The sequence below is a fragment of the Rhinolophus ferrumequinum genome, chromosome 3, assembly GCF_004115265.2.
Source record: "Rhinolophus ferrumequinum isolate MPI-CBG mRhiFer1 chromosome 3, mRhiFer1_v1.p, whole genome shotgun sequence".
Classification (NCBI taxonomy): Eukaryota; Metazoa; Chordata; class Mammalia; order Chiroptera; family Rhinolophidae; genus Rhinolophus; species Rhinolophus ferrumequinum.
In genome coordinates this window covers 1,759,802-1,779,730 of record NC_046286.1, presented here as the reverse complement: position 1 = coordinate 1,779,730, position 19,929 = coordinate 1,759,802, and the positions used below count along the sequence as shown (strand labels likewise).

Genomic DNA, 19,929 nt, shown 5'->3' with positions numbered 1-19,929 from the left:
CATAGATAGGGGAGTCATACCACTATATTCTTGCTGGCAGCTGGGTTGGAGACACAGGAAGCAGGAGCCATAGGATCCGCAACCTGCCATCTGCTTCTCTGCCAATCAACCACCCCCTAGCGTAGCCACGGCAATTATATTAGCGGCTAATGGCTAACCGGTAACAGCTGATGGCCAACTAGTCACAGTTGATGGCCATCTACTACCCGAGTCAGCACCTTTCCACGTGAGGCTGAGAACGTGGAAACTGCTCTCTGGGACTCTGTCCCCACAGATCCACTCCAACCCTCACCACTGTGCTCTGATAACACCTCACCTCAGGTCACGCTGAGAGCGCCCTTCAGGCCCAGGTGCCCCACCAGGCAGGTGGATCTTAGCTCCTCTGTGGGGAGGACCCCCACAGCTGTACATCACAGACATGTTCCCAACTCCCCAGGTCAGGTCCCTCTGAGAACTGAGTCCAGGCTCAGCACCTTCCCTTCCTGCAGTCAGGTAAGAGGGCTGATGGCAGGTGAGAAGCACAGTCTCTGCATACAGCATGTGATTGCCCTCGGGTCCTCTTGCTGGGGCACCATAACCCTGGGGGACACTGGATTGGAGAAAGAGCTCAGGGCAGCATGGGGACTGGACTCACCTCAGGATCTTCCCTTCTTTCCCAGTTTCCTCCACGCCAAGAAACCCCAAGCAGTGACCTAGTGAACGGATATAGAGACCCAGATCCCCACCCCCTCCCAGGAAGTGGTGGCTTCAGGCGCCTCCATTCCACCTGCAGCTTTAGTGCCACACCAGTGTGAGCCCAGGTACGTGCAGAGGGCGGTTCTGGACCGCTTCCCCCCGGTTAACCGCATGGCCCAGCCCTTCACCTCTTTCAAGACTTGCTGAAATGTTACCTACCTGAGCACCCCATTTCAAATTGTCATTCGTTCCCCTAAACCACCCCTCCCCCGCCTCCTTCTATTTTTTCTCTATATCCTGTATCGCTTTCCAACCTATCATATTATCAACTGAAACTGGAGACCTGAACTCTTTCAGATCTGGATCTGGGGTTGAACGGACAAGGGTCACTTTCCCTGTGTGTGGTTTGGGGGTCCTGATTCTGTGTATGCTTGTGGGTTCCTCGCCGACTGGCCCAGGCCCCGCAGCCCTGCTGCCAGCAAGCACCGGACAGCACTCGCGGTTCCGCCACCAGCAGCGTGCGAACCGCAGACAGGCAGCGCTAGGTTCGCCGCTGAGCTGCTAGTAGCCCAGACGGTCTGCAGACCCCAAGCTAAGTCCTGCGAGGACCCTCCAGGAAGATGGCCTCCTTGGCTGCCTGCAGCTGGGCCACCTCAACGCCCACAGCGCCACCCTCTGGGCCTGGCCAGGCAGCTCCGGCTTCATCAGCGAGGAGGAGGAGGCGGTCCAAGTAGCTGAGGGCTGAGAGCGCAGGCCGCCCAGGGCTGGACCCCGACTGGGCTGTGAGGTCATGACCCAGGGAGTGGGTCCCTCAACATCCAGGACTGGGCCCTCAACACCTGCCATTCGCTCTCCTTCCCCAGCACGCCAGAAACTCCCTTGCGCCTGTCTACTAAGGTCTGTTTTCACTCACAGTTCACTTCTGGCACCACGTGGGTGGGTTTTTCCACACCAAGCGATTCTCCAATTCTCTGTGCACACCAATTGTATGTCCTACAACTCAATTCGGTCTGACACCAACTACCAGGAGTTAGTGCAGACCCCACAGGTAAGGGGTTCACTCAGTCCCATAGACTGCCTTCCCCCCACATCAGAGGGAGTCACCAGTACTGGGTCCCCAGGCTACTCACACTTCTGACTTAGCTGCAAATCAGGTGTTTCCATGACATCCGTCTCCAGGTTTGATAACTTGCTAGAATGGCTGGTAGAAGTCAGAAAAGCACTTCAGTACTACTGACTCGTTCATTATAAAGGATACAACCCAGGAACAAGGAAACAGAAGGCATGCGTAGGGCAGGGAAGGGGGTGGCTTAGAGCTTCCGTGGTGTCTCCTGGCGCACACCCTTCCCAGCACCTCCATGCCTCACTAACCCAGAAGCCTGTGAGTCCCACTGTTTAGGGTTGTATGGACCCTCCGTTACATAGGTATGATTGATTAAATCATTGGCCAGTGGTGATCAACTCAATCCCAGCCCCTGTCTCCTCCCTGGAGGTTGCAGTGGGGCTGAAAGTCCCAACCCTCTAATCACATAGTCCCTCTGACAACAAACCCATATTCAGAAGCACCCAGGGACCCAGCCTCCAATCATCTCGTCAGGACACCAATGGGCCACTTTTGTCACTCCAGGGATTCCAAGGATCTTGGAAGCTCTTGTGACAGGAACCAGGCATTCAGACGAAATATTATAACTAAAGATGCTCCCATCATCCCTGTCACGCAGGAAATTAGGAGGGTTTTAAGAGCTCTGTGCCAGGAATCAGGGGCGAAGACCAAACACGTATTTCTTATTATATCACAATATCACATTGTCTCCTCCCTCCCCGCCCACACACAAACCCTCTAATCCAGTCCTTCCTATTGTCCTTCCCTCCCTGGCTCCTTCCTCTTTCCTCCTTTCCCCTATTCTCCAGAGGCTCCCTCCTTCCAGGACCTGACACCTCAGGGCTCCTATCCCCAACTCTCCTGGTTGGTGACTCACAGGGCTGATTCCTGGGAGGAGCGGCCTCCACCACAGAAGAAGCTGTAGGAACAAGGGAGGGGATCCAACAGTCCAAGGCCCATCCAGCAAGGTGTGTCTTGTGGTACCCGGGATTTTGGGGTAGGTTAACCTCACAGTTGAGTCCTGGCTATTACGGCCTGGAGGCTTGCTTCTGCTCTGGGGACAAAGGCCAGAGTCACTCTGTGGTGGGAAGAAATGTCACTGTCAACCAGGAATTTGGAAAGCTGAACAGGCCCTGAGGCTGCCTGTGACCTGGACACCCCCTTCTGTGCAGAGCCCTGTCCAAGTACTGGGAGCACATGGGGACCCTGGGGAGGTCCTGGCTGAGGAGAAAGGGAGTTGGCTCTTCTGTCCTCAGCCTTGTGCCACACGGGGACACCACCACTCTGGGCTTAGACCTAGAGAGCCAAGACTGAAGGACACACAGCGAAGGATCTGGAGAAGCAACCCTCCTTTTGAATCAGCAAGTGCACAGCTAGTCTGTCACTTTCCCACTGCCTGTTTACTTTGAGCTGGTTCAACTCTGCAAGTGAAGTACAGCCCTGGTCTCTATGTGAGAAGCTTCTATTTCTTTTATGCTGCTTTTCACAGATTCCTTTCCTTTTGTGTGTGTGGTGTAACCACTAATACAATACACAGGCAAGGTCTTATAGAACCAGGTAAAAGATTATTCCTTACTCCACTTACTTATGAAAGTGGAGAAGTGATTATGAGGGAACAATGATAGATATGAACAGAGAAAGATACAGGCAAAGGCCGAGAGACAGACATAGAAGTAGAGATACTCACACACAATGTGAATTAATCCATCCATCTATCCATCCATCCATCCATCCATCCACCCATCCATTCACCCACCTACCGACCTTTGCAGGGTACGTACATCAACAATTTTCAGTTTATGCCCCGACAGAAGTCACAGGGTTTCCTTGTGGCCTCACACCTGCACTCATTCATCAGGCTGACCGGTACATTTGCTGAGTTCTACCACGTTCTGTCCTGGGTGCTCAGCATTGGAGTCTGAACAGGAACAGACACCCGTGACCTGCTCACACCGGGCCCTGCACTGTCCCTGGCTGATGACCTTATCTCCCAGATGCTTTTCTTTTTAGTCTTTGGGAAAAGTCCCTGCCCACCTCCCTGTTGACACTTGGGAGACTCGATCATGCTGGAACCATCACTATCTTTGAATCAAACAATGATTTTTCAGCATTTACTCTGTGTCAACCACCTGCTAAATGCCTTTCAATGATTTTCTTTGATTTTCAATGATTTTCTTCGAAACCACAAAGATGTGGTTACCACTCCAAACACGTTATTTATGAGAACCCTAAAAATAAGGACCCCTCAGGGAAAGGGCCCTCTCTGATGTCTCCCAGGACACCTCATTTCATCTTCTCCTCTGGATTTGCTTGCTTGCAAGGTGGCTTCTCTTTTCTCTGACTTTATTGCAAGAAGTGGAAATACTTGCTTAGTGATAAGTTCTTTGGAAAATCCAGGGTCAAACACTGCCCCCAGGAATCGCACACACAAGAAAGATATATCTCTACTCCCTAAGTCCTGGAGGTGCTGTATTTATTTTCCTGTGTGTCCACCACAAGCAACTAGAAAATTTGACTTTTCAATCCCATTTAGTGTCTGAAAATGATCTGGAAACCATCCGTGTATTCCCCCCAGAGACTAAATTGCAGAGGAAATCTGTCCAAATACACTGTTGTGGTTTCCTGAGTCAATAAAGAAGCAAAATGTGAGGTCCTTCAAGAAAAATTAAGAGCTTTGGCTCCAAGCTGATTCAGAGCAGGGCAGTGTCACCTGGGGAGGGGGAACACTGAGGAGACCCCCACCCAGGGCAGTTCCCTCTCCCCGGCCTCTCCCCTCCTGCCTGTGAGTCCCCTCCCCTCTTATGCCTCTGGGGACAGAGGGAGAGCGGTTTGGGGAGGGCGGTTACCACTGAGAAGCCGCAATCCTGACCAGCCCCACCAGCTGAATGCCCTGTTGGAACAGGAGGTGAATGTCAGCCAGGGAGGTCTGCAGCCTGAGACAAATTGAATCTGCACGTGATAATGACCTCAGGATTCCTGCAAGGCTAAGGGACTTGGAAGTAAAAAAACTTTCAGGTCGAGCTCAGCTCTTTGGCTTCAACACCGAGACCCTTTCTCTAGCTGTGAATTTACTGGACAGATTCTCGTCCAAAACGAAGGGATAGCCCAAGCCCCTTGGGTGTGCTGAACTGAGCAGCTTCTACTTGGCTGTAAAATCAATGGAAGAAGAAAGGAACGTCCCACTGGCAACTGACTGGATCCGAGTAAGCCAGTCTAGGTTCACGTTTCAGGCTTTTCAATGAAGATCGAAAAGATTGTGATGGAGAAGGTGTGTTGGAAAGTCAAAGTTACTACTGCCTTTCAATGTCTGCCACTCTGTTATTCACTCATTCAGGGGAACTGGCCATTTGGAAGGAGGAAGAGCCTTAACTTTGAAAGACTAGGAGCTCAACCTCAGGCATGCCACTGAAGGATGATGTTTTCTAAAGCAAAGCCGTCTGTGTTGGCATTGTCTGTCATTGCACTGGAGACCCAAGCACAGAAGTGTGTGGAGTTAACAGAAGGAGTAGGATGACTTCAGAAACACTGCAAGATAAATGGCAGAGATTTGACCTTCTGGCAAGAGCTCGTACCAAGTGTTTAACTGAATATTCATCAAACAAGTGTTCCAAACCAAATGATCAGAAGTTGAAATGGATTGTTTCTGGGGGTACTGCATGGCAATTGAAGTATAGTTACTACAGAATAACCCACCTTCCAACCATTCCTGAAACCATCCCTTAATTGGATTATTACAACAATAAAATACTCTTCTCTGAAGACTTTCTCCCCAATACTGAGCTATGGATTCCATAATGCTACAATGGATTTAAGCTGTGAAGTCTCAAAAATGTCATAACTACATAACATTGGTGTCAAATTTGGGAAAACTCCCTAATTAACATCACACTGTAGTGGAATTACGCTTAAATTTGAATTCATCTGTGAGTCACACAAAAAAGCCAAGAGCGTGTGAAATGCTAATGACAAGTCTGGGAAGGTAAACTGAGAAGCTTCATGTTTAACATGGATCCATCTTTCTATACTGGGTCAATATATTTAGCTGGTATCGAAAATCATAAACTGTTAAATAAAATTTTAATGAGGTTTACATCAAAACCAACATTTCACAAATGCACTTTGAAGGCATAACAAGGGTCACCATTCTAGGCAGTGAAAATGGTTTCTTGGCACCCGTGATGCAAGTCATAGATAACCCAGAAATGTGGGCTTCATTGCTACATGGGAATTACGTTTGAATTTGAGGTTATTTTATATAAAGCAAAACTACACACCTAGTAATTGTGGCATATTAAGTTATCTTTAATATTTTTCTAGGAAGCAGGTGATGTTTGTATCCATGAAAAACAAAAGTTTTCATACAAAATCTGCTTCAATCTAGTCTCATCAAGAAAATTAGTTTTTATTATATGAATAACTCAAAATAAAATCATCACTATGAACACTTGCTGATTTAACACTCCAGAAGTTTTTCCTATGACTGTTTTGATAAAACTGCCATTGCTTCTCATTGAGAATCGTGTTTAAAATGAAGAGAATATTCTTTCACTAAGTGCCCCTTCTGTGCCGACAGACAGTCTTAAGGAGACTAAATAAGCATCTTCACAGCCATGGGGTTGCTGGGGCATGTTCAGGGTTTTCTGTGCAGTCAGTGATGTGAGGACATCCACAGTGTGAAGTGTTCTCTGTGCAGTCGGTGATGTGAGGACATCCACAGTGTGAAGTGTTCTCTGTGCAGTCGGTGATGAGAGGACATCCACAGTGTGAAGTGTTCTCTGTGCAGTCGGTGATGTGAGCACATCCACAGTGTGAAGTGTTCTCTGTGCAGTCAGTGATGTGAGGACATCCACAGTGTGAAGTGTTCTCTGTGCAGTCAGTGATGTGAGGACATCTACAGTGTGAAGTGTTCTCTGTGCAGTCGGTGATGTGAGGACATCCACAGTGTGAAGTGTTGGACACGGTTACCCAGTGCCATGTGGAGCCTGACCCACCCAGGATGGCTGCACCCAAGTTGACATCATGTTATGGGTAAACACGCACTGGAAAATGAACCAAAGAACTATGGTGGATCTTATACGTCTGTAAACCTTGTTTTGTAGGTAACCCTTCAGTTTTCCCCAAAGGCTGATATTGTTCAATATTTTTATTACATTGGTGTTAATTTTGAGTTGGCAGAGGTAACCTAACCAACTACCATTGTGTGTTGGTACTGACGGATATACATTTCAATAAAGTTATTGAAATGCAAAAAATAAAAAATAAAAATTAAGAGAATTGCCAGGCCCCTAGTTTAATGTGGCTGCAGTGAGATGGGGCTGGGAGGGTCTGCCCACTCTGGGAACACAGAATATGCTTCTTTTAGGTCCCTGGGGGAGGCAGTCAGCCAGTGTCTGGGGGCCTCCAGGAAAACCCTCTGAAGTGTTCTGTCTGCCCAGCAGCCCCCATCAGCAGCTTCCCCTGAATAAACCCTCAGGTCTTAAAAATCAGTTAAGAACAAAGATAACCAGTGAATCTGATAAAGAAAATGAAAAACCAACACTCCACCAGGCAGCAGGGAAGCTACTGGACTATATGTTCTGCATGTGGAGCAGATACATTGAACGTAGAAGTGGGAATTTGTGCAAAAGTGAGAGGACATGGTCACCTCAGAAAACCTCAGAGACGTCCTGCAGGAGCTGGACCCAGGATGAAGGCGGCCTGTGTTTCTGCCACCCTGTTGTATCCACAGTGATGGTGCATAGTCCTGGTATGAGGAAAAATGGAAATGAGGGAATGCAGGCACACGACCAAAACAATGACTGGTGTCTGCTTTTAGCTCTTGCTCTGTCTGCTTTGGGGGATATTCCTGAAAGAGACAGAAGACAGGAAACACTATTCTTGGCTCCAGACCTGTTTGTGTTTCCCGCTATCGCAGGATATGCCTGCAGATAGTAAACGAGCCTTTCTGTTTTCTTGTCCCTGTTTATCCTCCAGCCCTGCACACAGGGAAGTCAGATTCTAAGGAGAGGGTGAGGCCTCAAGGTACAAATCAAGAGCGAGAATTTTCTGTCATCTGAGTTTTGAAGTTCCTTTGAGAGGTTGGGAGTAGAAATGTCCAGTTATAATTCTGAAACGACAAATACTGCTGTGAAAAAAGACAAAAGAAATTAAATAATGATGTTACATGTCTTTGCGTCTCAACTCTGAGCTGCTGATTTCTTTTGAGTGTCTAAAATGTGCTGAACATTCAACATAAAGCGAGACACTTAGAGTCTCAGAGGCCGTCGTTAAATTGTACTGGGAAACACTTTGTCAGTTTCATCATTCCTTTCTCTCTCTCTCATTTTTAAAGATCATCTTACAAAAAACTGCCAATAGATGAAATAAAATACTGTGTGGGTTCACCTCAAAATAATGCATGTAGGTTATGGTTGGGGATACAGATAAATCATGAGTGGATATGACTCATCATTGTAGCTGAGTGAAGGTTTCACTGTACTCTTCTCCCTACTTTTGTGTATGTTTAGAATTTCTTTAGTACGGAGTTTTAAAAACAAGCACAAAGGTGACCTAGTATCAGGTGGAGGCATCATGTACTCTGAAGAATCAGGAGATCCTGGTTATAACTACACAGCAAACCTCCAATAAAGACAGACATTTCGGAGTGAAGCCACAGGAACAACATGCCTTAAATATCTCCAAACTCCTCCATTTCCTCTTCTCAGTTCAGATGGGTCACTGTGCTTCCTCTCATCATCGGTTCCATGTGGGTGAGGACTGGATCCCCCCCCCCCATTGAAAAGGGGGGGAATTGGACAACACTATATTATCATCAATGACAGGAAATAGGATTGGCACTGAGAGGGAGGGGCAGGCAGGGGACACCTGGACAGCTGCTGTTCCAAAGAATTCCTTTTTCCCTCTGACAGAAGGTGTAGATGGGACCATAGACCCTTGGTCTCAGGGGTCTCCTAAAGCCTTGAAAATTGCATGAAAATGTATGGGGTGCAGGTAAGTGATTTTAGCTGGGACAGGCGTGGGGCAAGGCCATAGTTCTCATCAGAGTGTCACAGTGTCTGGATCCACTGAGGGGACAGAGGATCTGAGTATACTCTGCCCATGTGACTGACTCTGAGGGAAAGCAGTGGAGACAAAGGCGTCAAGGGACTTAAGCCACCAGCAGGGAGGGGCGTGTCCCCTTTGGCAGTCATTGTCCCTCAGCTCTTGCTTCAGCTGCTGAGCTTCCTGGAGGCTCCCAGGTCCTGCTTCCAGCCTGACTGGGGTGACCCTGACGCTGGTGGAGCTGAAGCCCAGAGCCCTCGCTCCACAGGCCCTTTCCTAATAATTACTCACTTTTCTATCGAATTTTGTATGTATGTCTTTGTATCCTTTTTGCTAATGGAGACCCCCAAATTGTGTAAACTCTGGCCCCCACAAAACTTGTTGTTCACACTGTGGAGATGGTCCCACGTCTATAAATCTCAGAAGTGAGAGGTAAGACGCTCTCTGTCCACTGCCCCCCAGTCACCTGGTTAACCCCCCACCCCCACCCAGGAACTGTTGTTGCCAATTGCTTGTGTACCTTTGCAGAGATTGATGAAGCTTTTAACCCTTACACTGTTTTCCCCATAATAAAGATTTTTCCGTCTCCGTGTCTGGCTCTGTGAGCTGCTAGGAATTCAGCAGTGTCCGTGGGCACCGCTTGTTGTCCTTGCAAAGGCTGAGCGTTCACGTGGTAGTCAAGCCAAGGCCTCAGTTCGGCGCAGACACCCCACGTCCTTCTTGCTGACAACTGAGCTGCCCAGGACCTCACCGCAGTTCCTGTGGGGACTTAGGTGAGCTCTTCCCTGATGCTGTTGGTGTGGGCTTATGTTCTCACTGACTCTGAGCAGAGAGCCATACCTGGGTCCTGGCCCTGCCCCCACCACAGCCCGTTAATGCCTCCGGACTCTCCCCTCTGCGTCTACTGTAGACAATAGAAAATTGGGTGGCAGAGAGACACAGCGCTTTCATCCAGAGTCAACGCCCGTGCACTTTAGAAACTTTGATTCTCCTTCATGAAGGACAAAATGGAAATACTGCATATACGTGAATATAATGACAGTAATGATGTGTGTTAATTTTCTTACCTGGGAAAATGTGGCTGATATCGTCATGCAAATTCTACGGGGCTCAAAAGAAATACAACAAAAATAGACAATTTTAAAGCGAAGATCTATATATCCCATTTATGTGGGATACATTCAAAAATCACGCTCAGTGCTAAATGTGGTTCTCAGCTTTTAGCACCTCAGGCAGGAAGAAAAACAAATAGGGAATGTGCTAAACCCCCTGGAGAGACACAAGTCCTATGATGTCTTTAAGGAAGAACTTATCGTGTAGATTTAAAAGGTCCTTGCTTACAACATAAAAAGTATTAATAACTGTAATTTAAAAACAAAATAGTTTTACTAAATGTTCACTCGAAACTGTTCTCAGAGAAAGATTGGTATCGAATAACTAAAACTAATTTAAAGAGGCCCTTTGTGGAGGAGCATGGTGGCGTGTTGGAGCCGTGAGAAGAAGGAGCTGCCCAGAGACAGCTCAGAGTGGCGGTAACTGCTGTCTGCGCTGGAAGGTCTGGAGGTCTTGTCCAGGGAACTTATAGAAATGCTGGCAATTTCCAGAAACCAGAAGTTGTCACAGACTGAGGAGGAAAACCAGCTCCTGGAGTTGTTAATTCACAGAGATGAGGAATTTCAAGAACTAATGAAATTGGCACTTAATCAGGGAAAACATCCATCATGAAATCCAAGTTTTAGAAAAAGAAGTAGAGAAGAGAGACAGTGCCATTCGGCAACTGCAAAAACAGCTGCAGGAAGCAGAACAAATACTGGCAACAGCTGTTTACCAAGCAAAAGAAAAACTGAAATCAATAGAGAAAGCAAGGAAAGGTGCTTTCTCCTCTGCAGAAATAAGTAAGTGTGCACACAGGGTTAGTGCTAGGAACGCTGTGTGTGCCCCTCTGACCTGGGTTCCAGGGCACCCAGGGGGACCTGGCCCAGCTGATTTAGAGATGAGAAGTGGATCGTTGGGTCAGATGAACAATCCTTCCCCAGTGGTGTGAACGATCATTCACCTGGGGATGCACCTGCAGCGGGCAGATGGCCAGACGTCCTTGTTCCACAGTGTGCCTGGCAGGCAAATAATACGGCCACAAATGTGTTTCCACCAAATCCCAGTAATGACTCTGTGTTGGAACCTCCGGGGCATAATAAAGAAAATGAAGATGAAGTGGAGGTTATGTCAACAGACTCCTCGAGCAGTAGTAGTGACTCTGAATAAAAAAACATACGAGACAAAAGCATACAGAATCGAATACTGTGGATTCTATTTCTTAAAAAATAAGCCAATTGGGATAGCAGATGGTGCAGCCTAGTAAAAATCACAGTGGACTTTCTTTATCAAGCCAAGAGTCATGATTTCAGTTCTAAACCACTTGGTGAATATTAAGAGAATAATCAAATTTTACTGATTATTCAATTCAGGGCCGTCTGACCGTGTTCTGTTGCAGTTGTGCTGGACTTGTACATAGTAGTTCTGGAAATAAGATTGGAGGGTAATGGCCCATCTACATGTCACTAGTAGGTCTCCTGGAGTTATTTAGAAAAGCAAAACAAAAGGCAGCAGATCACTGAGTGTGCGTCACATCAAAATAACAAAACCCCGCATTGAAAGTGAAGGTTGTTAGCTTCTGTCACAAGAACAGGAAAAATTGTCTCAATTTATACTATTTGCAGTTATTGTAATTTTGTAAATAAACTAACTTTTGTTTGAAAAAATAAAAGCCCTTTTCGTGCAGACCTGAGCCAGCGCGGCCTCCTCGTAAAACTCCTTCCCGATAATCTAAACTAACCCGCGGCGGGCGAGCCCCAGGGCAGCTGCCTTAGAGCCCGGTGTTCAGCTGATTGAGAGCATCCCTCCCACACTCAGAAATCCCCACCAGAAACCTGCAGAGCTGCCGACACGGAGAAGTCCATGTCTTCATCTTCGTTCTTGCTCAGAATAACTTTTCACCTACATTCGCTGGGAAGGGAGCTACAGGGAGCCTAAAACTAGGGCTGAATTTTAATTAAATGTCCTCAACCAGGTTAAGGTCCAAACACAGATTTCCACCCCAGACTCAGTGTCAGAGGCACCTGGTCCTACAGAGAATGTTTCGGCCAAACTATCTCCAACAAGAGACTTTTCCAAGCAGTTGTTTGACTTGGAAATTAGTCTGAGCAACACACCCCCACCCACCCCAGGACCTTTGCACTTGCTTTGCCTCCTCCCTGGAATGCTTCTCCCTGCTTTCCCCAGGCCTTCTCCCTCACTTCTTCATGCGCTCGGTGACGCCTACTCTATTTAACATGTCAACCCCTAGCACCCACTGCGCTCCATATACTTTCCCTGCCTTGATTGTTCTCCATAGCATGAGTCATGAGCTGACATACCACATCATTTAGTTATTTTATTTGTTGTTTGTCTCCTAAAAGAATAATGAAAACATGGGGTTTTGTTCAGTTCTTTTTTTTCCTGCTTTCCTCCAGCACGTGCAATATTGCATGGCAAATTGTGGGCTCAATAAATACTTGTTGAATGAATCAATCTGAATGTAGTTTGTTTTCATTAGGTCACATCCTGCAGAGCCCATCAAGAGGACAGCTGTAGAGTATATCTCCAAATTTGGAAAACAAGTTAGTCTCTTTCAGTGTAAGACATTTGCTTTATTTTTATTGAGTTCATTTTTTTTTGGTCATTGTTATTGATGATGGTGGTACAAAACTGTATTTACTCCCTCACTGAATTGGCTTTCAATGCACTTCCTTAGCATTAAACACACTCTTAAGAGTCCTTTATTTCCATTGTCTCCTCATACCATCCATTTCCTACCCCTTTTGCCTCTCAGACTTCAGACTTGATCTTGCCCATGACCTTCAAAGTTTAGATCAGAGACACTGAAGTCCTGAGCTGCTGGGTGACAGTGCGCAGCTATGTGGGAGGGGGTGGAAAGGAGCTCCTAGAACAAGAAAAAGAATGCTCTCTTGTTAATATTGATCATCTCATCACCTCTCACAGCATAAACTGCCTCACTCACACATGGGGGTAGGAATGACAAAGGAGGAAAGAGGCTGACAAGGGACTTGTCACTTAGCAGCTCACTCATCCCTGCCTTGTGAGAGAACATTTGGATTGGAAGAAGATGTGAATAAAGTTATTGAATCACCTTAGAAAATGAAGAGTCTAAATAAGAAAAAAAGAGATAAATTACATGTAGAACCATCAACAGACACTATTGAGAAGAGGGAAAACAATAGCTCTAGAAAATATCCTTCAAGTTATTGATTAATGGATTTTTTTTTTTATTTCTCTTTCTTCTTTTTTTTTTTTTTTAGATTTTTTATTGGGGAAGGGGAACAGGACTTTATTGGGGAACAGTGTGTACTTCCAGGCCTGTTTTCCAAGTCAAGTTGTTGTCCTTTCAGTCTTAGTTGTGTCGGGCGCAGCTCAGCTCCAGGTCCAGTTGCCATTGCTAGTTGTAGGGGGCACAGCCTACCATCCCTTGCGGGAGTTGAACCGGCAACCTTGTGGTTGAGAGGATGCACTCCAACCAACTGAGCCATCCGGGAGCTCAGCGGCAGCTCAGCTCAAGGTGCCGTGTTCAATCTTAGTTGCAGGGGGTGCAGCCCACCATCCCTTGTGGGAGTTGAACTGGCAACCTTGTGGTTGAGAGCCCACTGGCCCATGTGGGAATCGAACCGGCAGCCTTCAGAGTTAGGAGCATGGAGCTCTAACCGCCTGAGCCACTGGGCCGGCCCGATTAATGGATTTTTGATTGGGGAAGTAGGACCATGTAATACTATTCATTTAAAGATTAGAGGGTAATTTAAGTAACAGAAAAGGCGTCATGAGGTGAACCTCTAGAAATCTCTCCTGGAATTTACAACAAGTTGAAAAGCTATAATTCCACAAAGGACTCCCTGTGCGGCAGACAGGCAAGACTAAGAGATGGGCAACTGAAATCATCTAAAGGTGGGCAAATTGGGCGAGTGGGGGAGGAGGTAAGGAGGAAGTGCAGAGACACGGGCCAAGCAGACTGCAGGACACAGACCGGAGCTCAGAGCTCTGATGTCCCTGCATTCTGGAACTACTGCAACTGCGGGAGAGGGAAGAATTCAGACTGCTAGCGCTCCCCTTATGGCCCACAGGGCTGAGGGGACAGCATATAACACAGCTGAACCCAACACTCACAGCAGAGACTGGAGCAAAGACTGAGGAAAGAAGGGTGAGAATGGTGGTTTAAACCCTCACTGCCAAGCAGAGGATGGAAGGCATAGGCACTGAGCCTGGCTGACCCCTACTTACCCTCCCAGAGCTCACCCCACCCCCACCCTCTCAGTGCTAGAAGCAGAACATAGCAGTGTCATATCAATAGCACAGGATATTTGCAGTTCTGAGATCTGTGGCCAGCAGCCATGAACTTGTGGCCCAACTAGTTCCGGCAAAGGGGAGGGAGCCGTGAAAGCAGGACTAGGTGTGGTGGTGGTCATCGCCATTGCTCTGGACCACCTCTCACAACCCACCCCGCCCCTGTCCCCACCTATCTGGGTGGATCCCTGCAGGAGTAAACAAAGCTGCTGAAACACACGGGCTCTGAATCTGGTGCAGGAAGAGCTTTCGAACTTCAGAAGCTCTCCACATCCCCCCATGGAGCTGGTGCCCTGTGACCCAAGTGACCTGTTCACAGAGGAGAAGCCCACCTTCCAGGGAACTCACCCATCGTGTGAGAAGCTGGAACAGTGCAGAGAAAATATAACACTACAGTGTGAGAGAGAAAATGAAAGGATGCAGTGGAAGATAAAATAAAACATTCTACCAGCACCTATCGGAAAGCAAAAGAAAGACCTCATCCTATCAGCCTGTTGTAGAACCAACTCCTGCAGAAGCCTAGGAAGAGAAATAATAATTCTAATTGGCATGAATAACCAAGGTAACAAGACAGCTCAGGAGGAAAATGAAAAGTCTCCAGAAAAATGAACTTAAAGACATGGAAATATGTGACTTAAATGACAGAGAATTCAAGATTGCAGTTCTGAAAAAAACTCAACAAGATGCAAGAAAACACAGATACAGTAGTACCTTCGTTTTTGAACATCTCCGTTGACGAACATTTCGGTTTGCAAATGCCGTAAACCTGGAAGTAAATGCTTCGTTTTTCGAACACGCCTCGGAAGTCGAACATGTCACGTAGCTTCCGCTGAGTGCAAGATCCTGAGTCCTAGCTGTTGGCTGTTTGCAAATGTTTCAGAACTTGAACGGTCTTCCGGAATGGATTACGTTCGAAAACTGAGGTACCACTGTACTAAGCAGTTTATTGAATACAGAAACACAATCAAAGAACAAAATGAACATTTCACCAAAGAGATTGAAATTTTAAAAAATAACCAAATAGAATTTCTGGAGATTAAAAACTCAATAAAAGAAATGAAGAATGAAACAACTAGCTTAGGTAATAGAGCAGACCAGATGGAGAAAAGAATCGGTGACATCGAAGATAGAAACCTCGAAATGACACAGAAGGAGTAAGAGAGAGACTTGAGCATTGAAAGAAATGAAAGAACTCTACAAGAACTTTCTGACTCCATCAGAAAGAGCAATATAAGAATAATGGGCATACCAGATGGAGAAGAAAGAGAGAAGGGAAGAGAGAGTATATTCAAACAAAGCATTGATGAGAACTCCCCAAACTTGTGGGAAAAACTGGATCCTCAAATCCAAGAAGGAAATGGAACAACCAAGCACCTCAATCCCAACAGGCCATCACCAAGGCACATTGTATTGAGCTGTCAAAAATTAACGACAAAGAAAGAATCCTCAAGGCAGCCAGGGAAATGAAGACGGTAACCTACAAAGGAAAATCCATTTGGTTATCATCAGATTTTTCAACAGAAACTCTTTAAGCCAGGAGGGAGTGGACTCAAATATTCAAACCATTGAAAGAGAGAAATTATGAGCCAAGAATAATATATCCAGCAAAGATGTCCTTTAGATATGAAGGGAGAATAAAGACCTTTCCAGACATACAGAAGCTGAGGGATTTTTCTAACACATGACCTGCACTACAAGAAATACTAAAGGAGGCTATTTGACCTGAAACAAAAAAGCCAAAAGAATACGAAACTATGAGTAGTATTACAAACAGACCGACAGAAGCAGGAAATTGCCAACCCCCTACACCAAATAGGCCACTATACACTTAAACATAATATACATGGTAAATTAAAAAAAAAAAAAAAAACTTAAAAAAAAGAGGAAATAGACAACTTGCTACTGCAGTGAAGAAATCAACTCACAGAATAAATAGAGATATTATGTGACAACAAAAACATAAAAGGGGGAAGAGTAAGGCCTGAACTGGCAAAAGGGAATGGAGAAAGGAAGCATGCTGAAAAAAATGGAATATTCTAAACATGAAACTTTCTTTTACATAAACTTAATGGTAACCATCCAAAAAAAAAATTCAGAACTGAAATATATAACATTAACAAAAAGAAACCAAGGGAAAAATCATAGAATACCACCACACTGAAATAACAGACAGCAACAAAAGGCAAAGAAACAATGGAGACACTGTCCTACCAGAAAACCAAAGATAGAATGATAAGAAATCCTCACATATCAATAATCACCCTAAATGTAAATGGACTGAAATCACCAATAAAAAGGCACAGAGAAGCAGATTGGATCAAAAAAGTAAACCCAACCATATGCTGCCTCTAAGAGACACATCTCAGCTACAAGGACAAACATGGACTCAAAGTGAAAGGGTGGAAATTGACACTCCAAGCAAATGGTATTCAGAGAAAAACAGGTGTAACCGTTATGATATCAGATGAAACAGACATCAGGATAAAAAAGGTAACAAGAGACAAAGATGGACATTTCATAATGATAAAGGGGATTATACAACAAGAAGACATAACAGTCATCAATATTTATGCCCCCAATAAGGGAGCACTGAAATATACAAAGCAACTACTAACAGAACTAAAGAGAAAAATTGACCAAAACACAATTATAGTAGGGGACCTAAATACATCATTGACAGCTATGGATAGATCATCCAAACAGAAAATAAAGAAATAGACCTAAATGACACATTAGATGAAATGGACATAATTGACATTTATAGAGCACTTCATCGTAGAACATCAGACTACACATTCTTTTCTAGTATACGTGGAACATTCTCAAGGATAGACCATATATTGGGACATAAAACTAGCCTCAGCAAATTTAAGAAGATTGAAATCATACCAAGCATCTTCTGTGATCACAAGGTTTTGAAATTGAATATTAACTGCAAAAAAAAAAAAAGCAGAAAAAACCACAAATATATGGAGATTAAACAATATACTTTTAAAGAATGACTAGGTCAGAGAAGAAATAAGAGGAGAAATCAAAAGATACATAGAAACAAATAATAATGAAAATGTATCCTACCAAAATTTTTGGGATGCAGTGAAAGCAGCATTAAGAGGGAAATTTATATCATTACAGGCCTATCTCAAGAAAGAAGAAAAATCCCAGATAAATACCCTCACGTTACACCTTAAAGAACTAGAAAAAGAAGAACAAATGAAACCCAAAGTAAGCAGAAGAGAGGAAAAAATAAAAATCAGAGCAGAACCAAATGAAATAGACTACAAAAAGAAAAAAATAATGCAACAAAGAGCTGGTCCTTTGAAAAGATGAATAAAATGGACAAACCCTTGGCTAGACTCACTAAGATAAAAAGAGAAAAGACACAAATAAACAAAATCAGAAACAAAAGAGGGGAAGTTACCAAGGATGCCACAGAAATACAAAGGATCATCCAAGAATAGTATGAAAGATTATATACCACCAAATTCAATAACCTAGAAGAAATGGACATGTTCTTAGAAACATATAGCCTTCCTAGGCTGAATCACAAAGAACTGGAAAATCTAAATAGACCTATCACCAGTAAGGAAATTGAATCAGTCATCCAAAACCTTCCCAAAAGGAAAATTCCAGGACCAGATGGCTTCACTAGTGAATTCTACCAAACCTTTAAAGAGGATCTAATACCAATTCTGCTCAAACTCTTCCAAAAATTTGAAGAAGAGACAATACACCCTAACTCATTTAATGAGGCCAACGTTACCCTGATACCAAAACCTGGTAAGGATAACACACACACACACAAAATTACAGACCAATATCTCTGATGAATACAGATGCAAAAATCCTAAATAAAATTCTAGCAAATCGAATGCAACAATACATTAAAAAGATTATACATCACGACCAAGTGGGGTTCATCCCAGGGGCACAAGGATGGTTCAACATAAGCAAATCCATCAATGTGATACACCACGTAAACAAAATAAAGGACAAAAATCATATGATTGTATCAATAGACACAGAAAAAGCGTTTGGCAAGAGACAACATCCATTTATGAATAAAACACTTAGTAAAATAGGTATAGAAGGACAATACCTTAACATAGTAAAGGCCACATATGACAAACCCTCAGCTAATCTCATAATTAACAGTGAAAAACTGAAGCCCTTTGCTCTCCGTTCAGGAACACGACAGGGCTGCTCCCTATCACCTCTGCTTTTCAACATAGTATTGAAAGTCCTAACCAGAGCAATCAGACAAGAGAAAGAAATAAAAGGCATCCAAGTTGGAAATGAAGAAGTTAAATTGTCAGTTTTTGCAGATGACATGATGCTATATATAGAAAATTCTAAGGACTCCACCGAAAAGCAAGGGGAAACAATAAATGAATACAGTAAAGTTGCCGTCTACAAAATCAACATATAAAATCCATTGCATTCCTAGATACTAAAAATGAAATCTCAGAAAAAGAAATTTAAAAAAATTTCTTTTGCAGTTACAACAAAAAGAATAAGCTTAACCAAGGATGGGAAAGACCTATACACTGAAAACTATAAGATATTTTTAAAAGAAATTGAACAAGACACAAAAGAAATGGAAAGACATTCTGTGTTCATTGATTGGAAGAATCAACATAATTAAAACGGCCATGTTACCCAAAGTAATATAAAGATTTTATGCAATCCCCATCAAAATCCCAATGACAATTTTTAAAGAAATAGAACAAAAAATCATCAGATTTGTATGGAACCACAAAAGACCCCAAATAGCCAAAGCAATCCTAAGAAAAAAGAACAATGCTGGAGGTATCACACTCCCTGACTTCAGCTTGTCCTACAGAACAACAATAATCAAAACAGTTTGGTTTTGGCAGAAAACAGACACACAGACCAATGGAATAGAATTGAAAACCCAGAAATAAATCCACATAAATATGGACAGATAATTTTCAACAAAGAATCCAAAAACATACACTGGAGAAAAGAAATCCTCTTCAATAAATGGTGCTGGGAGAATTGGAAAGTCATGTGCAAAAGAATGAAACTAGACTGCTGTTGCTGTGTACCCAAATTAATTCAAAATGGATCAAAGACCTAAACATAAGACCTGAAAGAGTAAACTTCATAGAAGAAAATGTGGGTACTAAACTTATGGACCTTGGATTCAAAGAGGAATTTATGAATTTGACTTCAAAGGCAAGGGAAGTAAAAGCTAAAATAAGTGAATGGGAGTATATAAAACTAAAAAGCTTCTGCACAGCAAAAGAAAACATTGACAAAATAAAGAGGCAACCAACCAAATGGGAGAAGATATTTGCAAACAACACCTCTGATAAGGGGCTAATATTCAAAATATATGAGGAACTCATACAACTCAACAACAACAACAAAAAAACAATCTGCTTAAAAAATGAGCAGTGGCCCTGAATAGACATTTCTCCAAAGAGGACACACAAATGGCAAATAGACATATAAAAAATGCTCAACATCACTAATCATCAGAGAAATGCAAATAAAAACTACAATGAGATATCACCTCACCCCAGTCAGAATGGCTATCATCAACAAGACAAATAGTCACAAGTGTTGGAGAGGCTGTGGAGAAAAAGGAACCCTCATACGCTGTTGGTGGGAATGCAGACTGGTGCAGCCACTATGGAAGGCAGTGTAGAGGTTCCTGAAAAAATTACGAATAGAATTACCATATGACCCAGCAATCCCTC

The 19,929-nt window shown here is 44.1% G+C and overlaps 2 pseudogenes; both read left to right on the top strand.

Annotated features, from left to right (window-relative positions):
* The first annotated feature begins 504 nt into the window (after positions 1 to 504).
* Positions 505 to 5,500, top strand: LOC117018552 (cyclin-G1-like; annotated as a pseudogene).
* A 4,890-nt stretch (positions 5,501 to 10,390) lies between these two features.
* Positions 10,391 to 11,080, top strand: LOC117020276 (mediator of RNA polymerase II transcription subunit 4-like; annotated as a pseudogene).
* The last annotated feature ends 8,849 nt before the right edge of the window (positions 11,081 to 19,929 follow it).